The sequence below is a fragment of the Mastomys coucha genome, unplaced genomic scaffold, assembly GCF_008632895.1.
Source record: "Mastomys coucha isolate ucsf_1 unplaced genomic scaffold, UCSF_Mcou_1 pScaffold22, whole genome shotgun sequence".
Taxonomy (NCBI): Eukaryota; Metazoa; Chordata; class Mammalia; order Rodentia; family Muridae; genus Mastomys; species Mastomys coucha.
In genome coordinates this window covers 38,485,644-38,499,713 of record NW_022196905.1, presented here as the reverse complement: position 1 = coordinate 38,499,713, position 14,070 = coordinate 38,485,644, and the positions used below count along the sequence as shown (strand labels likewise).

At 40.6% G+C, this 14,070-nt stretch overlaps 1 protein-coding gene and 1 long non-coding RNA gene across 12 annotated transcripts in view; one reads left to right on the top strand and one right to left on the bottom strand.

Moving 5' to 3' along the window:
* The window catches only part of LOC116070710, a 10,817-nt gene extending 8,119 nt beyond the window's left edge, over positions 1 to 2,698 (bottom strand). Inside the window, exon 1 of the long non-coding RNA XR_004110532.1 lies at positions 2,602 to 2,698. This is a non-coding gene — a long non-coding RNA (uncharacterized LOC116070710). The remainder of the gene's footprint in view (positions 1 to 2,601) is intronic.
* Positions 1 to 14,070, top strand: part of Ldb2 (LIM domain binding 2) — a 330,981-nt gene that overhangs the window by 274,284 nt on the left and 42,627 nt on the right. The window lies entirely within an intron of this gene.

The window sequence follows — 14,070 nt, the reverse complement described above, 5'->3', positions numbered from 1 at the left end:
GTCATTCTCAAGGGGAGGTGAATGTCTGTTCTCGAAGGCTTGGGTTTGTCTTCAAGGCCAAATAGGGACCAACAAGCATCCTCAGGATCATTTCTCATAGAGAAAATGAGCTATGGAAAGGCTAAGTGAAATAAGTCACCCAGATTTGTGTATCAGTTGATAGAACTAGGAAGCTGAACTGAAGAAACCTGCTGGAGCATCTGCATCCACGCTTTTCATGGCATAGCTCTGCTGCTTGGCAGGTAGAAATGGACAAGGGTACTGATATCAAGGAGAAGCCATCACGATCTTCATCAGATTGGTTAGGATTTCTTCTTTCCATGTCTCCACAGTCTAGCTCATTGCCTGTCACACAATTCCTGCCCTTCTCTCCCCATCAAAGTTTCCCAGGCCAGATCCTTCTCTTCCTTCCAGATGCATCCTTCTACCCCTTCCTGTGATGGTTTCTCCCCTGGCATTGCTGGAGTTTTCAACCCTGGGTCCTCGGTGGGTTCTTGCCAGGCCCCGTAAACAAAGCATCACTTTAGCTCTTGCTCCATGGTCTAAGTAATGTGAATACTTCTGAGTTCCAAGGAAATGTCACTTGAATGAATACTTAGCAGATGGCTTGTTAAATGATAGATTTGATTTTGAATGACACCAAAAAAAAAAAAATCCTGTATGATTAATTTTCGAAGTCAATCCTAGAATTTCACCATGGAAACTAAGCAGCAGAGAAGTGGGTTGTATTGTATTGAAAAATAAAAGGATCTTCTCACTCTCTCTAATGTGAAAAATTCCTGCTTAAAGCCTCTAGATCTGAACTTCCAGTGTCACATATTTGTTCAATCATATTTCTGTTTATTCTGTATAAGTATAAATTTTTATACTAAATTTTATTCTGCACCTTTTATTATTTTGCAAATGTATTCTTTCCACTCTGAAGAACGGTTGTGCGTTTTTTTTTTTTTTAAGTGAGTATTTTGTCTATTTCCTTTGGCTTGGCTTTCTTAGCCTCTATGATACACATTTTGTATTTTAAATGTTATGCTCAACACAATGTTAAGACGATTATTATCCTAAGTTTAAACCAGGAGCTATTCCATTTGTATGTTCTCTGACTCTAGATCCATCCATATGCATAATTGTTGCCTACATGCAATCAGGTTGCATATGGCTTCCTTTTATAAAGTTGCATATTTTAGTCTTAATTTTAGTTATATATATGTGTGTGTGTCTGTGTTGGGCTATGTAAAAGTGGGTGCAGAAGCCTCTGGAGGCTTCAGATGCCTCTGAAGCTAGAATTACAGGTGGTTGTATGTGATGGAAACTGAACTCACATACATTGCAAGAGAGCATCAAGTGCTCTTAAGTGCTGAGCCATCTCTCCAACCACATCATATGGTTTCTTATCATTATTTGGTGAGCAATGACATCACATCAAGTATATATAATAGATGCAGTTTCGCCAGTGTGGTATGATGATGTGGTTATTTAGTTATCCCTCTGATTGGAAGGTGAAATATCTTCAGGTTGTTGCTGCCATTAATTCCTTCCCTCTAACCCCCTTTACACAGGCTACTCTTGACTGTGTTTCCTGATCGAGGATTCATTTATCATTTTCTTGTCTGTCTGGTTTGGAGTAAGCTGCTTAAGTTCCCTGAGCCTCATTGTCCTATTCTGAAAATTAAGAATGAGATGGCTCACAAGGCTGCCATGACGGGTGACATTCACAACCCAACACACAGAGGAGCCTAATAACTGCCAGTCACATTCTGTACAATGGGTCAGAGTCCAACTTTCACTGCTGCGACTGGGGCGTGTGTGCGTGCATGCGTGCGTGCGTGCGTGCGTGCGATAGTTATCAAGTACCTTAACTTCTCAGAGCCCTGTGCTCTGCATGTGTAAATGCTTATGTCCATTATGAGTCAGAGCATCTGTGTCACAGGTGACAGTTACAGTGACAAAGCATGTGGACAGTGCTTGTCAAACAATGAATTACTTCTCCAAGAAGCCAAGGAAGCTTCTATCAGTTGTCCTCTTTGGATGTTGCCATGGCTTTGGATTCTTTCCTGAGGTTCTGAAACCATATGGAAAATCAGAAGGGGGTGGGGAGGAATATGGAAAATCAGGAAGAGGGAGAGGACTTGAGGAATGATGTGGGATAGAGGAGAGAGCCTAGGACATGTGTTATATTTGGCCCCTGTTGTTAGGTCTCAATGTGGAATGTCTCCTATGGGCTCATGTGTTTGACGCTTGATCTCCAACTGGGTCACTGGTTCTCAAAGATGTGGAACTTTTAGGAGGTGGAGGCTTGCTGAAGGAAGTGAGTCACTGGAGGAAAACCTTAAAGTTTGATTGCCCCCACTTCCTATCTGCACTCTGCTTCCTATTCTGCAGATGCAACGTGACTGGCCACTTCCACTCCACCTGCCATGCCTTTCCCCCATGATGAACTATATTCCTTCGCATGGAAGCCAAAATGAACCCTTAGTCAAGGCAATGGGAAGTAACCAATATACCTTCTGGATACAGCTGTTGTTGCAAATGAGAAATCATTGTCTTGGGAGGTTTTAACACTATCTACGGGCTTTATTCTACTGCTAACTTAAATAAGCTTACCTGGTCAAATGAGTGGTAGCAAGTGAGAGTGGGCGTTAAAGCCTCGGAGTTTCAGAGTCCTGTGCTTTGGGTTGTGAGTGGCTTGTTTTGTTTTGATGCTGCACCTATAATTTCCCACACGGATGAAGAATTCTGCTGTTGCTATTGTCGTGCTCTAAAGAACACTGCTCCCTGCAAGTCATCTCCACTGACACCGTGCGGGGTGCAGGCCGATGCCTAGAAGTATTGGGCAATTAACTTTGGAAAATGACCCCAACAGAAGGACATGTAGTAGCCTCCGGGAGACTGAGTGTGGCTAGAGTCAGCACTGAAATCCTGCTGAGGTTTTTCTTGTTTCTGATTTCTGTAAGACTCCTGGTCAAATGTTTCCCTTGATCACGTGAGAGAAGAAGGAATTTCCACCTAAATGTCACAAGCCCAGGGATGGAGCAGGTGCCCCACAGAGGGACTAAGGTGGGCCAAGAGACTGCACTGGGATGTAGGCTGCCCTTTTCTTGCTTCATGCATTGAGACAGAGCCGTGGCAAAGCCTTGACATTCTGGGGTGACAAACCCACCCAGGCAAGTCTCCCCTGCCTGGTGCAGTGCCTGGCATATTATAGATCCCCAGGGGACTAAAGCATGTTATTTAGAATTTCATCCATAGGTCATGGCAGGCTTGCAGCTATTTGTTACAGAGTTAGGCTATATCCAGAAAATGAGAACTTTAAAGCTACCGTAACAACTTGGCATTTTTGATACAAACAAATGCATGACCCTGGCACTCATCCTATTGGTTGAAATATACAGCCATTCAAGGGTTATCTTATTCGCATGATGAGTAGCTGCTCGTCAAAAGCTGGAAGCTAAGGCTCCAGTGGTGATTGTCAAGTACTACCATAACATGTATGGACTGAATCTGCTTCAGAGATCCACTCTCTGTTCCTCAAGGACTGTCTATAATTCTGTTAATTGCTGAGGAACCTATATAGTCCCCTAACACTGAAATTGAAATCATTACCATTTTTTTCAATTTATTTATTTATTCACTTTATATCTCAATTTCAACCCCCGCTCCCAGTTCCCTCCTTGTACATCTTGTCCTTCCTCCCATTTTTCTCTGAGAAAGGGGAGGCCCTCCTGGGTATCACCCTACCCTGGCACATCAAGTTACTGCAGGACTAGGTGTATCCTCTCCCACCGAGGCCAAACAAGGCCACCAGTTAGGGGGACAGAATCCACAGGCAGGCAACAGATTCAGGGACAGCACCCACTTCAGTTATTGGGGGACCCCAATGTAGACCAAGCTGCACATCTGCTGCATATTTGCAGGGATCCTAGGTCCAGCTTGTGTTTGTTCTTTGTGTGGTATGTCAGTCTCTGGGAACCCCCAAGGGTCCAGTTTAGTTGACTCTGTTGGTTTTCCTGTGGAGTCCCTATCCTCTTCAGGTCCCTCAATCCTTCCCCCAACAAGACTCCCTGGGCTCCATCTAAAGTTTGGCTGTGGGTCTCTTCATCTGTGGGTCTCTGCATCTGTTTCCATTGGTTGCTAGGTGGAGCCACACAGAAGATGTTAGGATCCTATCTGCAATCATAACAGAGCCTCTTTAATAGTGTCAGAGATTGGTTCAGTGGAATAGGTTTCAAGTTGGGTCAGTCATTGGTTGGCCATTCCTTCAGTCTCTGCTCCATCTTTGTCCCTGCACATCTTTTAGGCAGGACACATTTTGGGTGGAAGATTTTGTGGTTACTGTCCTTATCCCTCCACTTGGACTCTTGCCTGGCTACAGGATATGGCCATTTCAAGATCCATATCTCCCACTGCTAGCAGTCTCAAGTAGTCACCCCAATAGACTCACTGTGGCATCCACCCATCCCAGTTTTCTGGCATGTCCTAGAGATGCACCCCCTATCCAATTTCCTTTCTGTCTCCCCTGTTCTCCATACACCTGATACCCTCACACAAACTAGTCCATGGCACCTTCTAGAATTTAGAGCTACAAGACACATCTCCACTCCTCAAAAATTTAAGAGGACTCAGACCCCAAATCCAGCCCTGGGCAAAGGGTTTGAGACCCTGAGGACTCAGTATTTAAAACCTCACTGATCTCTTCCCCATCTTCCTCTTCTGCCTCTTCTTCCTCTTCCCTCTCTTCCTTCTCCTCCTCTTTTTCCTCCTATTCTTCTTCATCCTTTCCCTCCTATCTCCAGTCCTTTTTCATCTCACCACCTCCTTCCTTACCCTCTTTTCCATCCTCCCCTCCCCTCTTCTCCTATTCTCCTGCTGCTCCCCTCTTCCTCCCCCTTCTCCTCTTCAGAGAAAAGCCCCATTTGAGAGAAGGCAGAGGAGACCCTTCAGAGACAGGAAGATGCTTCACACTGAGAATGATTAAAACCTGGAACACCCAAAGGGCATTTTTAATTGCATTTAGAAATAGAAAAGTAGTACGCATGGCTACATGGCAAGGAAATACATGCAATTCACCCTTAAAGTAGTGAAGTAATCATAACTTACATAGATCATAGCAGCTAGCAAGCAATGATCTCCAAAGTCAGGCTGGAGGGGATGGCCATTAGAGCACCTTATACATAAGCACATACATAAAATATATAATAATAGATGACATAAATTATGGTATATATCCAAACAATGAAACAAAAACAGTATGCTAGCCAAGTAATCTTAAAATACTTTTAAAACCATAGGTGATTGGCCTTAAAAGAACAAATCGGACCTGGAGTAAAGAAAGCAATTTCCCAGCCTCAGACACAGAAAAAGAGGAGAAAATTGTTGTTAAACAAAACACTGAAAGTCAAGGCACATGGCAAGGTGGGAAATTGCCAGTTAGTTTAAGGAAAGGTTGGAGATTGTGAAGTTAAGTACATGATGGCGTCCAGGCTTGACTCTCTTATAAAACATCCCTTTCCAATTTCCTGGAATTATCTGAGGAGAGGGAAAATGTGTGCAAGGAAAATAGAAAAGGGGACAAACAGATTTTGAGCTATTTGAATTTAAGTTGAGGAAAAAAACAAGAGTATCTAGCTGAAACCAGAAGAGGAGCCTCAGCTCACTGGTTATACGGGCTCAAGGTCTGTTTCTGTGTTTATGTCTGGTTCCACTTCCATTTTGCTGGACACCATCTTCCTATCCACCTGAAACCCCTATTCTTTAAACCATAATTTTAAAACACCCAGTTCTAGGGAGCTGCAAGGTCATGTGGAGTCGAACCTCTCCATTTTGCTTATCTCAATCTGCAGGACCACTAAACCCAAATTCTGCTGCTCTATCCATTATGATTTGAATGTAAACTATCCCACACAGGCTCATGTAGATTCCTCAGCTGTAGTAGTGTTCTGGAAGATTGTGGGAACCTTTGGGAGGTAAAGCATTGCTAGAGAAAAATGTGTGACTAGAGCAAGCCTTGAAATTTTATGTCCTGGGCCCACACCCTGTGCATTCTCCAACTACCTCATGCCCCTACTGCTAACCCTTCCTCTGTTTGATGCACTATGTCCCTTTATAAACTGTGAGGCAAAATGGATCCTTCCTCCCTTGCTTCTGGTCAAGTATTGATTGGCAGCAATAAGAAAAGTAAGTAACACACCATTACACCAAGCTCTTTCTCAAAGCAGGCCCTTCGTGCTCTTCTGCCTGTTTCACTGGCAGTAGGAACTTGGGCTTTTTTTGTCTCCTTGTTTTCTAATAGGCTCTTACTCAAAGTCCAGTTGACAGGGTTCAATGACAGGTAAAGAATGAAATAAAGAAGGAAGCCAAGCAGACGTGAGTGGCAGCAATGAGAAGGAGCCAGAATGGCGTTTGGCCCTGCTTCTTGCTGCCACCCTTATCACCAGCATCCAGCTCGACACTATTCTTGAATGAGGGTGTGAATGTCACTTTTCCAGACTTCAACTCCACAAATCTAAGACAGACAGATTTTATCCTAAGGAAAGAATCAGTGAAGTTTGATTTCCTTTTCCCCCCCAACCTTGCCTTTGGCTTCTTCCTGTGTCTTACCTACACCATAAATCTGTGACTACCTCTCAAATGACTGAACAGTCTAATTATGAGTGGAAACCCTAGATAGAAAAATGTTTGATAAACAGAATTTACAAACATGCACAATTGCAGGGACTAGGTACACTGCTGTGAGCTTCATGCCTTTGGCCACCTCACTGACGGTGGAAGGTTGGGGACTAAGGTCCTTACTTTGGAGGCAATGTTGAGCAGCCCCCAAACCCTGGCAGTGGTCACATTCTCCACTCTATACTGTGTCTATTAACTCTGACTTGTGAAGAAAAACAAAAATGCTTCCTATTCTATAAAGTGTCATGAAAGAGGTTGACTGTCGTCTACCTCCCAAGGCTATAGAACAAACAGGGTTACACACCTTGTCCCCGCCATGCTTGGTAATCGTCTAGAAACAAGCCTCTCTCCATCACTGCCTTAACCCCTGTTGCCAAACTGTTGCTGTCTTATCTCACAAAATCAGCGAGCTTTGAACAGAAGTCCAGGTAAATCCATTGCCATTCTATCCATGCTGCTCACTATTCAAAGCACGTGACCCAAGTTGATTCATCCAGGTCAGCATCCCCATTAGCCCAGCTCACTCTCTGAGTCCTCACCCTCCACATTTACAAACTATGGAGATTCAGATGACAAGGGACAAAGTGACAGCCAGTATTCGGTCACTTATGTCTTTCTAATTTGCACAGGTGAAAATAATATTGAATTGAATCAATGAGATCGCTATATTCACAGGTCAAAAACCATTAGTTATTGTCCATTTCATTTGGATTACACTAATATTTAAGGGACATGAATAACAGCTGAATGGAAAAACACCAGGCTTCATGATTTCCCACTGCCCACCACTATCACCTGACTTTTATTCAATATCATAGTGGGAAATGTAACAGCCACTTACCAAGTGACAATCCTGTGCCAAGTGTTGCCAATCATATATATAACTGTCTTATTGTTTATTTTAAAAAAAAACTTAAATGAGCCAGGTGGTGGTGGCACACGCCTTTAATCCCAGCACTTGGGAGGCAGAGGCAGGCGGATTTCTGAGTTCAAGTCCAGCCTGATCTACAGAGTGAGTTTCAGGACAGCCAGGGCTACACAGAGAAACCCTGTCTCGAAAAAAAACAAAACAAAAAAATTAAATAGTGCATCTTTTGAATAGATCATTTCTTCATGTAGCACAAAATTTAAAACATTCCAAAGCTCTCTACCTGCACCTATTCCCTCCACAGAGACAGCCACAACTGTCTGTGTTTGCTTTGTTTTGTTTGTTTTTCTTTCAGGCATAATCTGTGTGTCTTCCAGCATGCAGTCCCTTAAATATGCACACTCACATCCAGACACACATGAGCCTACACACAGTGGAATGGTGCCTGGAGTGCTGTGTCATTGTTATGTCCCAGGGAAGGACAGTATTTTAGCACTGTATAATAATGCCTGTTATCCATCATAGATTGATAGGCACTCCAGCAGTTTCTAATCCCTTTCTATTGTTAACAGTGATGTACAAATAGCCTTTCATACCAGACTTTTGCACAGAGATAACTTTTCAAAACTAAATCTGTAGGACAAAATCCGGGGAATCGGATTTCCCTAGAAAGACATGCACTGTAGCTTTGATAGATGGTGTCAAGCTCTTCAGCATGGTGGGTGGAGCAAGCTTCTACTCTACCAGAGGCTTCTGAGAGTGCCTATTTGGGTCCAGTGAGTGGCTCAACATGTAATGAATGTGTCTTGCTACACAAGCACCCTGACCCAAATTTGAACCTTACAACCCACAAGAAAGTAGGAGAGAACCAACCCCACAAAATTTGTCTTCTGACCTCCACATGTTCATCTATCTTGTTGTGTGTGCCTGCACATCTCATATGCTCACACAGAATACATTTTCCAAATTTGATCACGTATTTTCCACACTATTTCTGATTTTTATTTATTTATTTTTATTTTTATTCAATACTTATTTCTGATTTTTTAAACAAACTAATATTATAGCCAATTCATTTTCATTTTAATATCCATTTCTCTTATTACAAAAGAAATGAATCACCTTCTAATATACTTAATGCATGCTGTAGGAGGATGGCCTAGCACTAAGAGTACTTTCAGCTCTTCCGAGGGAGACCCGGTTCACTTCCACCACCCACATGAGGTTGTTCACAAGCATCTGGAGCTTCAGCTTCAGACATCCAACTCCCTCTTTTCTTTTGGCCTCCACTTACACTCCCACGCATGTATCACACATTCACAGCCACATGTGTGTAAATGAAAATAATCTTAAAGCTGAACCATTTGTATTTCCTTTCATGAGAGTATATATGTCCTTCGCCTATTTTTCTATTCTATATGTATATGCAAAGTCTATGCTCTACCACTGAGTTATAACCACTGGTTCCATTATACATGTATATGTACATAGGTGTTTTTATCTTACATAAGTGATTTGGTTGTGATATAACTGATGTTACAAATTTAGAGTTTTAAACTTTTATTTGTTTTATCAGTTGAAGAAAAATACACACTCACTATATCAGTATATACAATTAACGTATCATGTTGCATACATACATACATATATATAATAAAACAAATTATTCTTCTGTATCTTCTAGGGACTCTTTCTAAACTAAACTATTTTCTGCTTTTGTTTATGTTTTTAGGTTGTTGGTCTATTTTTTTCTATTTTCAATGCAAGTAATCAATCTTCCAGGAATGGAAAGGATTATGAAGTGTAAGGAATTTCTTTAGCTCCCTAGCTATCTACACACCACTTATTGATTAATGCACATTCTTCTCCTGGATTTAAAATGCTGCTTTTAGCATATTCTATGTCGCACTGAGTATTTGAGTTCATTTCTGACCTTCAATACCTATTGAGCTACTTTGGCTGTCCATTCTGAATCTTACACTGAATTTCTAATGGTACTGTCACTTTACCATACTTTGTACCTACTAGACTGTAATTTTATTCTTTTTTTTTAGGATTCTTAAGAAATGTTTCTTTCTCATCTAGACTGGACTTTTAGAAATATTTTAATGGAGTTTATGTTCTATGTTGACATGTTTGGGCACTTCAGCTAAATTATTATATCATTGGCAAATGATGATTTTTCTCTTATTCGTTCCTGTATTTTATTCTCTGTCTTTGGTCTAGTTATATTGGCTAACACCATTAGAAAGTGTAAAATGAGAGCCAGTGTAATTAACGCACTCACTCAGTGTCTGGCTTTAATGGAAATGCTCTGGGTCTTTTCATTAGCAGGACACGGCTTATGTGTGAGATAGACACATTTCTCATATTCAGGTAATTTCTTACTTTACTCTAGTAAGAGCTATTTCAAAGTTTTAATGGCATTACATTTTATTAGATGTATTTCTAGTATGTAAGAAGATGGCCTTATTTTTTCGGATATTATCAAGCATGATAATAACAAGCAAGGCTTAATTGACCCAACTGATATTCAAGGTAGCATTATATCTTAGCAAGGATCAACTCACTGTGTCATCTCCCCCACCTTGAATTTTCTGTTATTGCCATGATCACCATACCTTAAGAAACTTATTTTCACAGATGTTAGGAAACTTGGACAAGATCAAACAACACAGGCTGGTTTCCTACTATAAAACACTAGACAACATCTTACCCCGCTGTCTTGATGACAAATCAATATTCCATGCTGGGGAAATCTTGCTTGTTCAGTGTGTCTATTCCTGATAATTACTTATATTTAATATTAAATAATGCTAATATTTACCATTGCCTTATCAATATTCAAAGGAAAATTTTAATGAAATTATCTTATTTTGTTTCTTGTATTAAGACTTCTGGTATTCTCATGAATACTCATGAACATTTTAGAAACAATTCTTCCCATTTCCAGAAAAACTTGAAAGACATTGAAGTTACACACTTTTGGAAGGATTTTTAGACATCTCTGCTAAAAGATACTTGATATCTAGATACCTGAGTAGATGATTTAAAACGGTCTTAATAGAGGTATGGTTTGTAATTTGTACCACAAACCCAAACAGCCTCTTGAATCATCATGGATATGTTTCAAGTACAAAAGAAAACCTCCTAAGACCTGGCGATGTATCTAGAGACCAGAACCTGGAGCCCTGATGGGAGGTGGTCTGCTGGTAAAAATTTTGCAGTTGTAGAGAAGTACTGTCACAAGTTTAACATGATAATCAAGCGTAATTTGTGGGTATGATAATAATAATAATAACGCAGAGTATGGCTGGTGGAAAACTTAATTAATACAGATCATTTTAGGTTTTCTGACTATTAACTTTCACAAACTAGACTACACCTTTGCCAAAAATTGACTTCAAGTAATGTTCTTAGATACATTTTACATCTTAAAAATGTTACGTGGATTCACTTTATAATTCACTGTGTAATTTGATACAAGAGTGACTCACTTAAATAAAAATAGTGGTAATTGTATTTCCCTGTTGCTATATTTACATGTAGTTGGTTCAACTTTTAACTACAAATGTTCAGTTATGCTTTCTCTTATTAGAGGTCTTTCACCCTTCGCAAAAATTATTATATTCTTGTTAATTTCGCAGCGGCTTTAGGCAATTTCTTGCTGTGGCAATGGCTATGTGAATAAACTGTCTTTATTGTTCATGGATTTATGAAGGAGATAAGATGCTTTTGATATACTTTTAGAAATGATTATGAGATGAAGCCCAAGGAATAGTCATTAGCTTTGGTTATACACAAAACAATCTTGTCAAGAGCCCCCTAGCAGTCAAAGCTTGAGGATTGTAAAAACAAAGGTCTGTTGCCTGAGTTCAGCAGGATTAGCAGTAACGTAGTGTGTGCTAGGCACTCATTTATTCATTATCATTCTCGGTAGTCAAAGGATGTGGACTGGATTGTATGGTGCAAGATACTGGATGTACAATGACTGACAAGAAAAATTATGTTCTCATTCTCAGGTGTGTGTGGCCAGGTAGAAAGAGGTGTCACGTAATCTCACCAAATTTTTTGGTGTTTGTGACTTCAGATTCAGAAAAGGGACATAGTTCTGTGAGTATAACAAATGGAAACTGGCCTTCAGCCTAGGGGAGAGTTCAGAAGGCATCCACAGAAAGGAGCTACGTGAGCTGAGAGGTTCAGCTTAGTTATTTTGATTTTGTTGTTGTTTTTGGGTTTTGTTGTTTGTTTGTTTGTTTGTTTTCAAGACAAGGTTTTCACTATGTAGCCCTGGCTAACTATTCTAGAACTCTATAAAGCAGGCTGACCTCAATCTCAAAAAGATTTATCTATCTCAGACACTGGAGTGCTGGGATCAAAGGCATCTGCCACCACTGCCTGGAAATTTAGTTGGTTTTTTGTTTGTTTTGTTTTGTTTTGTTTTTTGGTTTGGTTTGGTTTGATTTGGGATTTTTGGTTTTGGTTTTAGTTTTGGGGTTTTTGGGTTTTTTGGGTTATTTTAGTTTTTCAAGACAGGGTTTCTCTCTATACCCCTGGCTGTCCTGGAACTCACTCTGTAGACGAGGCTGGCCTCAAACTCAGAAATCTGCCTGTCTCTGCCTCCCAAGTGCTGGGATTAAAGGCATGCGCCACCAGCATTCTGCCCTGCCCAAGTTAAGTTGGTTTTAACTACAGGAGAGACCAGAGGAGATGGAGGGCACAAAGAGAACAATCCGGGAAAGTTTCCATGGCAGAAAGTGAATGGGGAAGGACAAGGACTGGGGTGCAGAGTTAGCGAACATGAAGGACTAGAGTGTTGGGATATCAGATGGTGATGGTACCAGGTAGGATAGCTGGGGGCAGAGCTATGTTTAAGATCAGCCTGAGAGCTGTAGCTTCTGTATCAAAAGGGTTGCTGCAGAAATACCTCTGGGACTGCTCTGTGAGTCCAGAGAAAACATCATGGGCAGAGAGACTTTCAATGAGTCTTGAAAATGAGTAGAAGCTAAGTAATCAAGGAGAAAGATGAAGCGTGTTCCAGACAGAAGGAACAGAATTTACCAAGACCTGGAAATATAAAACAATACTTGTATTCTAAAGGGTTAACTATTTTATTGACTGTGTGAGGCTGTGTTCATGCGTGTACATATACATCTTAGTATATGTAAAGTATAAGTAAGACATCTTAGAAGACATATTTAGAAATTCAAGTTGAGCATTAACAAGCCAGCTATTCCTGTTAATTCTATGCTACAGAATTTCTCATCAGGTAGGAAGGTTAGCAGATGAGATGCCATATCTGGCCTTTTTTTTTTTCACTTAAAATAGTGTTTCTTTTAACTTTACTGAGTATCAGAATCATTTGGCAGGTGGCAGGTGCGTGGAAGCTAAGATGTTCAGACCACACTCTACCCAGTTAAATGGGAGTCTCTGTAGGTGAGGTCAGACCTCACTGATGCGTTGCTGTTGTTATTGGTGGTGGTACTTCTGTTGGTATTGTGGTTTGTTGGTTTGTTGTTGGTTTTTTTCCCTTTCAACGTAACATAGTACAATTGACCAGATGGTATGGAAATCGTCCATATTTTCACGCCCAACTATTTCCTTGAAATTATCTACTTGTTACAGTCCATGAACCCACACTGACAGGTCACACTCAGACAAGCCCCTGGTTTATAGTAGGATTTACTTTTGGTCAAGTACTTTTGATAAGCTTCAGCAAATGTACAATGGCATGAATCCAATATTACAGTAGGAATACAGGACAGTTTCACCACCTTAAACGTCTTCAGCTCCATCCATTCATCCTTCACCCCCTCCAGTTCCTGAATAGAAGAGAGAAGTTTACTCCTAACTAGTTGAAAAGTTGAACACACTCAAAAAAGTTAAAGCTTGGATATTTTTGGTTTGTTAGTTTTAATAAAAATAATGTTTTATCAATAAGATTGTGACAAAGAATATTAAAAGCTGGAGACTTTCTCCGTGAGTTAAAAAAAAAAATCAAAGAAATTGGAATACTAGACTATGGCTTTCCTAGTTAGCTCTAATTGTCCACTTGGCACATTTCTGAGCAAGGGACTGCCCAGATCAGATTGGCTGTGTGAATGTCAGTAAGGGATCAGTTTTACGATTAATTGAATTAGGTGGTACCATCTTGGGCAGGCAATCCTGGGCTATATAAAACTAAGATGTTGCTGAGTGTGAGCCAGCAAGCAGCATTTCCCCAAGCAAGCTGTAGGTTCTTTGCATAGGTTCCTATTCTGACTTCCCACTGTGATGGGTGGACTATGACCTGGAAGTGAAAGAGAAAAACAAAAGCAAAAACTTTTCCTCCTGAACTTGCTTTCAGTCTGAGTGTTTTATCATACCAATGAAAATCAAACCAGAACAATGGCATTCTTAATGCTCTAAGCAAGGTCCTAGGAAACCATCATGTCAAATGCATTGATTAATCCATCAGCATATCCCATGAGTATTCAGATTTACTAAGCCTCTGTACTACCAAGCACAAATAAGAGCAAGCATTCTCCATCACTAGATAC